The sequence below is a fragment of the Humulus lupulus genome, chromosome 6 (assembly GCF_963169125.1).
Source record: "Humulus lupulus chromosome 6, drHumLupu1.1, whole genome shotgun sequence".
Taxonomy (NCBI): Eukaryota; Viridiplantae; Streptophyta; class Magnoliopsida; order Rosales; family Cannabaceae; genus Humulus; species Humulus lupulus.
The window spans coordinates 157,640,567-157,649,229 of NC_084798.1; positions in this window are offsets into that span (position 1 = coordinate 157,640,567).

The window sequence follows — 8,663 nt, forward strand, 5'->3', positions numbered from 1 at the left end:
CACTCCTTAAGGTCTCTTAGAATAATGAGGCTAATGACTTTTGTTTTGGATATTTAATCTCATGGATTGCTGGGAACATGAATTAAAATAATGGAATCCATGATTTAATCTCATGCTTTCGAATATTGGTTCCCTTAAGGGTTGATTCTGGAACTGAATAGTTATTGTGCTCAAATCTATAATTAGATTATAGATTAATTATTCGCTAGTGAATTAATGGTACTTAAGGATTAAGAGGTAATTAGAAGGCTAAAATGATAATTTTGACCAACTCTAATTAACGAACCAATAATGGAGGACAGAACTACATACAATGATTATATCAATGGACTACTAGAGAAAACACTGTAAATATAATTCTATAAATACTTAGAGTGAAATTCCATATTTATAGTGGAGTAATCATGGAATTAATAAATAATATTATTAGATTAAAGAATTTAATTAATAATCTGGTTTATTAGAGTTTCGTAATATAGGTCCATGGTCCCCAAATCACCTCTGTCCTACACTGTCAAAGGGTAAGGATAGCAAAAGAACGATTAATATAAAGAAAAAGGACTATATTGCAAATGAATTATTTTTCCAGGGAAAGGAAATAATTATGTGATAATTATGGGTAATTTATTAATTGTGAATTAATTAATTTTTTAATTATATAGTTTTTATTTTGAAGAACTATAGGTTAAAATTAATATTAGTCTTGTTTGGATTAATATAAAGAGAGAGAATAACAAATATCTTATCTATAATATGATATTTATTTATTTATTTAATTTAAAAGAGATATTTAAAAATAAAGTTAATTTTGAATTAACTGATATTTATGTTGGGATAAATATATTGTCTTAAAGATTGATTAAACAAACAAATGAGAAAATCAGAGAAACCTAATCCAGGCTTGGGTGACACACACTGTATTGTACAGTGTGTGGCGCCTATACCAAGGATTTAATCCCTGGGATTTGAATTTTGAATTTTAAATAATTTTGTTTAATCGGTTATTCAATTATTCTTTTTAATTATGTTTTATATAAATAATTAAATATAAATATCAAATCAGTTTTAATTTGAATTATATTTTAATTAAATAAAGATTATTTAATTATATTAAATATCATTATAAGTCTGATAGTACGTGACTTTTAGAATACAAGGCTTCATCATTATTTTTGAGAAATAAAATATACACTCTCTCTCTAAAGCGATAGTTTTCTCTAAACTTGAAAACTATTCTAAGCCTTCTCTCTATCAAAACTCTCTAGATCTCATATGTTGAGTATCTAGGGATTCACATAAATCAACTTTTTGAATCCTACGTGCCCACATGTCCTTGTGTGTTTGAGGATTGGTCTGGAAGACCAGGGTGTAAGATCTCTTAACACTGGATAGGAAGATTGTTGATTTATACAAATAGACTCAAGGACACTTGATAGGCTACAAGAGACATTCTCTGATCTGTTTGTATGTGATTTAATATTTATATATGTGTATGATCCTTTTTTGTATTAATATTTATTAAAATGGGTCCATATATTTCGCTACGTACCTTTGATTTTATCATTTAATACCAACACCTCGCGCAAACCCGGTAGGGCCAAGGCAACCCCTGCTGAGGGAACTGTCCCCTTTACACATGTAATAGAGTCCCCTGCCCCAAGCAGAGTTCAGGAAGGTGTCGTTGAGGACCCTGCCAAAGAGGTTAACGAGACTTTGAGGAAGGCCTTGGCAATCCACCAAGGGCATGAAAAAAGGGTGTCCACCTCCCAAGGAAGCTTCATGGCTACCTTGGGCACCAAATCTCTAGAGAACGTCAATAACAATGGTCTCCAGGATGTTTTTCAGGGTAAGTGCTCCGTCTGCTTGGTATTATTTTTTTTTTATTGTTATCTTCGTTAGTTCCTCTAATTTCCTTCTTTTAATGTTGCAGGGCATCTTGGCACTCAGTTATGCTCACCATCGAGTTAAAGTGGTAAACAAGTAGGTGAGCGGCTTGCTGAAGGGCTCCTTCGAAAATGCCTTCCTTAAAACCCAGGTTACTCAGCTTACCGAGTAGGTCCAGAAGCTGCGCCAGACTTCTAAGCAGGTTTCCAAGGATAATGAGGGTGGAGTAGCTGAAGGACATTGCCATGAGAACGAGGCCAGGTTTCTAAGCAGGTTTCCAGGTTTCCAAGCTATTTCTAAACAAAGGAACTTGGACGTCAATCGGCTGGAGAGAAGGGTGGAGTAGCTGAAGGACATTGCCATGAGAAATGCTGCGGAGGGAGAGCCATCCAAGAAGAGAGGGGCGAGTTGTCAAAGGCCATTGATGGAAAGAAAGCTAGAAGGGTTTCTAATGCTAAAGCCTTTGAAGACTTTGGCATGAGCACCTTTTATGACTTCTAGGTTCGCAAAAAAGGGGCGGATTATTGATACCTGGGAGAGGCCTTCGACAAGTTCATGTATTACTGTGTTGAGCGGGAGAGAACTTCTAGAGGTCCTAGACTTAGCTACGCCAACCTCTGAGCCAATAAATGTGGCCCTCAAAGAGAACGTCCTAGCTTCTGGAAAAAGTACTTCAACAGACGCCCATACCCTTGCCGAACAACTTCCAAGCCCTCCAACCGACCAGGCTCACATCCAACCAGACAACCAACCCCGAAATTTTTGAAGAACTTTTTTCTTTTCTACCTGGACAAAAATGGGTCCATATATTTCGCTACGTACCTTTGATTTTATCATTTAATACCAACACCTCGCGCAAACCCGGTAGGGCCAAGGCAACCCCTGCTGAGGGAACTGTCCCCTTTACACATGTAATAGAGTCCCCTGCCCCAAGCAGAGTTCAGGAAGGTGTCGTTGAGGACCCTGCCAAAGAGGTTAACGAGACTTTGAGGAAGGCCTTGGCAATCCACCAAGGGCATGAAAAAAGGGTGTCCACCTCCCAAGGCAACTTCATGGCTACCTTGGGCACCAAATCTCTAGAGAACGTCAATAACAATGGTCTCCAGGATGTTTTTCAGGGTAAGTGCTCCATCTGCTTGGTATTATTTTTTTTTTATTGTTATCTTCGTTAGTTCCTCTAATTTCCTTCTTTTAATGTTGCAGGGCATCTTGGCACTCAGTTATGCTCACCATCGAGTTAAAGTGGTAAACAAGTAGGTGAGCGGCTTGCTGAAGGGCTCCTTCGAAAATGCCTTCCTTAAAACCCAGGTTACTCAGCTTACCGAGTAGGTCCAGAAGCTGCGCCAGACTTCTAAGCAGGTTTCCAAGGATAATGAGGGTGGAGTAGCTGAAGGACATTGCCATGAGAACGAGGCCAGGTTTCTAAGCAGGTTTCCAGGTTTCCAAGCTATTTCTAAACAAAGGAACTTGGACGTCAATCGGCTGGAGAGAAGGGTGGAGTAGCTGAAGGACATTGCCATGAGAAATGCTGCGGAGGGAGAGCCATCCAAGAAGAGAGGGGCGAGTTGTCAAAGGCCATTGATGGAAAGAAAGCTAGAAGGGTTTCTAATGCTAAAGCCTTTGAAGACTTTGGCATGAGCACCTTTTATGACTTCTAGGTTCGCAAAAAAGGGGAGGATTATTGATACCTGGGAGAGGCCTTCGACAAGTTCATGTATTACTGTGTTGAGCGGGAGAGAACTTCTAGAGGTCCTAGACTTAGCTACGCCAACCTCTGAGCCAATAAATGTGGCCCTCAAAGAGAACGTCCTAGCTTCTGGAAAAAGTACTTCAACAGACGCCCATACCCTTGCCGAACAACTTCCAAGCCCTCCAACCGACCAGGCTCACATCCAACCAGACAACCAACCCCGAAATTTTTGAAGAACTTTTTTCTTTTCTACCTGGACAAAAATGGCTGAGCCGAGCAACCTTTATTCTCGAGCAATCTTTTATTTTTGTAAATAAAGCATGGTTGAGCTAAGCAACCTTTAATCTCGAGCAATCTTAACACTTATCTATGAAATACTTCTCGATTTGACTGTATTTCTGCTCATATTTTCTTAGCATACAACATTTTTTGGAGCTATGCGGCTCTGTAAATGCGAGTTGTGCAATTTTTTGAATGTGTTGTAAACAAAAACTGTTTAACCCTATCTACCGAAATTTTTTTATGGCTCTTTTTGTTGCTTGGTATATATCAAGCAACGCGCAAGAACTTTAACATTAATTAAAAATTAATGTTTTTAAGTCCTTTTAATTATGCGTTTTTTCTTTTGTTTGTCTATGTAGGACTATGGTGCCCCCAAAGTAACCGAGCAAGATTCATAACTCTTGGGTTATCCTCTTGGTCACTTGCTAACTGACCAGAGTTGCTCATAATAACCTGTTCAGAACCACTTGGGTTTGCGAAAACCAATAAAATTTCATACACTGCCGACAATTCATGAAATACATCACTAGTTAGCAAGATAATCATTATAAACTAAGGCTTGTAAGAAATGGACAAAAATCGTGTCTTATTGATTGAAAATTAACCATACAAGCTGCATCACTACAATCGTAGCTTACATTCATAAAAATCGTGTATGTGCATAATTAATATAGCTAACTTGAGCTGGTCAGTGGTAGGGGCAATTCGTTCCTGTACCGATCAATCAACGACCACTTAAAAGTGATCTTTATTTGTAATACTTTCTCTGGTGCTCCCCGTTCCAATAACGGGGGGCCGGTACCAGTTGTAGGTCTTTCTCGTACCGTGCTAACTAGTATATGTCGAGCGGTACTTTCTATATAACCTAGTAGGGGCCTTCCCAACTTGGACCTTGTATTCCTGCCAAGGCATCTCGAGTTTTTGGGAATATTCCTTGCAGGACTAAGTACCCCATGCTCAACTTTCATTCCTTGACTCTAGAGTTGAAGTACCGGGCAACGTTTTTCTAGTGGGTAGCTAGGCGAATGTTGGATTTTTTTCGCCTTTCTTCAATATAGTCTAAGGACTCAGCTAGCAATTGGTGCTTCCGATCCTGGTCATACGATGTACGCCAGTGAGATGGGGGAGAGACCTCAATAGGTATCATTGCTTCATACCCACATGTAAGTGCAGAGAGGGTATCACCTGTAGTTGTTCATTCGATAGACCTATATGACCAGAGTACCTAAGTCAATCTCTCAAGCCAATTTCATTTAGCCTATTCTAAGCGCTTCTTTAGAGTGTCTTTGGGAGTCTTCTTAACTGTATCTACCTACCCATTGGCTTGAGGGTGTTCAACTTCCAAGATGCTTTTTGTTATGCCATGCATGGCACAGAAATCAGTGAACAACTGGTTGTCAAACTAGGTGTCATTATCGAACACTATCTTCTAGGGTAGACCAAACCTACATATTATATTTTTCACCACGAAGTCTAGTAATTTTTTGGAAGTGATGGTTGTCAGTGACTCACCTTCTGTCGACTTGGTGAAATAATCAGTTGCTACTACTGCATACTGTACTCCCCCCTTTCCCTTTGGTAATCGACCAATCAGATTAATTCCCCAAATGGAGAAAATCCGTGGAATTTGCATCTGAATAAGCTCATTAGAGGCTGCTTGGGGTATCATGGAAAACCTCTAACACTTATTACATCTTTGAATATATGTGTAAGCATCTTCATTAATAGTTGGTCAGAAGTATCCTTGCCTTAGAATATTTTTAGACTGACTTTGCCCCCCAAGTGATTCCCGAATCATGTACCTCCTCAAACAGCCATCCTGATTCTGTTTTGTTGACACATCTCATCAACGGCATGGAAAATACCCTTCTGTACATAACTCCATCGAGGATTTAGTACCGAGAAACTTTCCTCGTCTGTTTTCTAGACTCATTACAATTGCTAGGTAGGGTTCTATGCTCTAAATAAGCTGCAATTGGGGTCATCCAAGAGGGAGTGTTGTCTATTAGAATGACTTATTTTGGCAGGCTGATACTGGGCTGGCGAGGTACTCAATAGGGACGACGTTGACCTTGTCCACTACAACACTACTGGCCAGTCTGGCTAGTGCATCTACTGTGGTGTTCTGTTCCCTTGATTTCTGCTGGATGGTGTATTTTTTTATCTGACCAAGCAAGTCCTTGATATTGATAAGGTAGGCCATCATATTTTCACCCAGCGCAGTATACTCACCGAGAACCTGATTGGCAACCAGCTGCGAATCGTTGTATATGTACAAGAATTCAGCCCTCATTTCTCTCACCAACCTCAGGCCCACAATTAATGCTTCATATTCTACTTCGTTATTAGATGCATTAAAACCAAATGGAGTGTGCAATAAATATGTTCTTCGTCGGGCGTTATAAGTGTGAGGTCAGCTCCAGACAGTTGTTTAGTGGATGAGCCAACTATATGCAATTTCCATAATTGTACTTCACTCTCGAAACTGTGTGGGGTACTAAGTTCTAGTACTTGATCGGTATCCTACTAAGTACCAGTATTGGGCGGTTGTCCAGATTCTGATGGCTGCTCAGCCATCTCCTTGTCTGATTCTTGTACTTTTGTACACTCAGCTACAAAGTTTGCTAGAGCCTGATCTTTAATTGTTGTTCAGGGCTGATAGATGATCTCATATGGTCCTAACTCTATTTCCCATTTGATTATCCGACTAGAGGTGTCCGACTTCTACAAGACTTGGCGCAATGGTTGGTCGGTAAGGACCTTGATGGGATGAGCTTGGAAGTATGGACGAAGTTTTCTAGAAGATAGGAGCAGGCAGTAAGTCAATTTTTCAATTAGATGATACCTGATTTCTGCCCCGATCAGCTTTTTACTAACGTAATACACTGGATGATGGACTCTGTCTTCCTCTCGGACAAGGATTGCGCTAACAGCGTGCTCCATTACTACTAAGTATATGCACAGTTCTTCGCCTTCGAGAGGTTTTGAAAGGATAAGGGGTTGTGGTAGCTACTGCATTAGAGCTTGGAAAGCCTGTTCACACTCCTTGGTCCATTCAAATTTCTTGCTCCCCTTCAGGATGTTGAAAAACGGTATACACTTATCAGTAGATTTAGAGACAACCTGCTTAGTGCTGCTATACACCCTGTTAGGCTTTGCACATCCTTGATCCTTGCTGGTGAGTGCATGTCCAGCAGAGCTTTTATTTTTTTGGGGTTTGCTTCCATTCCTCTGGAGTTCACTATAAACCTGAGAAACTTGCTCAACCCCACACCAAAGAAGAACTTGAGAGGATTTAACTTCATCTTATACTGCCTTAGGATGTTGAAACATTCCTGCAAGTCGTCGATGTGTGCCTCAGCCTTCTTGGATTTCTCTAACATATCATCAACGTAAACTTCCATGTTATTGCCAATTTGATCCTTGAACATACGGTTTACCTATTATGTGGGTCCAACATTTTTTAGGATGACCCTGTATCAGTACAACCCTACGTCAGTGCGGAAACTGGTGTGCTCCTGATCGAGGGGATGCATGCTGATTTAGTTGTACCCCGAGTAGGCATCCATAAACGTTAAAATATCATGACCGGCTGTAGCGTCCACCAGTTGGTCAATTCTTGAAAGTGGAAGTAGTATTTAGGGCATGCTTTAATTAAGTATGTGAAGTCTATGCATACCCTCCATTGGCCATTAAGTTTTGGCACCAATACGGGGTTGGATACCCATATCTGGTAGAAAGCTTACTTAATGAAATTGTTATTCTGAAGTTTCTCCACCTCCTCCTTTAACTCTTTAACCCTATCTTTATCAAGTAATCTCCTCTTCTGATGAACGGGCTTGAAGTGGTCGGTATTAATATTAAGGGTGTGGCTTATAACAGTTGGGCAAATCCCAACCATATCCACATGGGACCAGGCAAAAACATCTTGGTTGTCACGAACGAACTGGATCAAAGCGGATCTTATGTCCCTGAACAACCTTTTCCCCACATTGACAACCCTGGTTCGGCGCTCTGGGTTAAGTGGGACTTCTTCTAATTCTTCGACTGGGCCTACCCCTATGTCAATGTCCTCAAAGCGGGGGTCTATGTCTTGCACCCCATTTTGGGCCTTGTCCTATTTCTGGTAACTGGGACCTGCAGGCTGTGCATGTGCAGTGGAGACTGCCTTTCTTGCTTTTTCACTGAAGAGTTATAGCACTCCCAAGCCACCAATTGATTCCCCTTGATACATCTGATACTTGCTTGAGTTGAAAACTTGACAAGCAGATGGAAGACTACAGTTACTGCTTGGAGGTCATACAGGGCTGGTAGGCCTTTCATGGCATTATATGGAGAAGGAATGTCGAGTACAACGAACAAAAAGACAGGACAGTGTTGCTCTTAGGTGTCGCCCCCACCGTTAGAGGCAGCCTTATACTTCCTGTTGGGGCCATGCCGCTTCCTGTGAACCCATACTGTAGCTGTTTGCATGACTCCAGATCTTTGATGCTCAAATTCATTTGCTCCAAGGAATTCTGGAACAAGATGTTGGGGGATGATCCATGGTCGATCATTTTTCGGGCCAAAATCATGTTGGAAATCTAGATGACACACATGACCAGTGTCTTCCTCGTTGCAATCTGGATGACACACGTAATTGCTTTCCACCGCCCAGGTTTATCTTTCTGTCACACTGACCAATAGGTTTTCTGGGGTTCCTACCAAGTAGTAACTATTATAAATTATATGAGTATCCTCCGACCAACCTACCCACCCTAACACCATGTGTCTAAAACATAATGCCACGTGTTCAAGACTGGTGCCA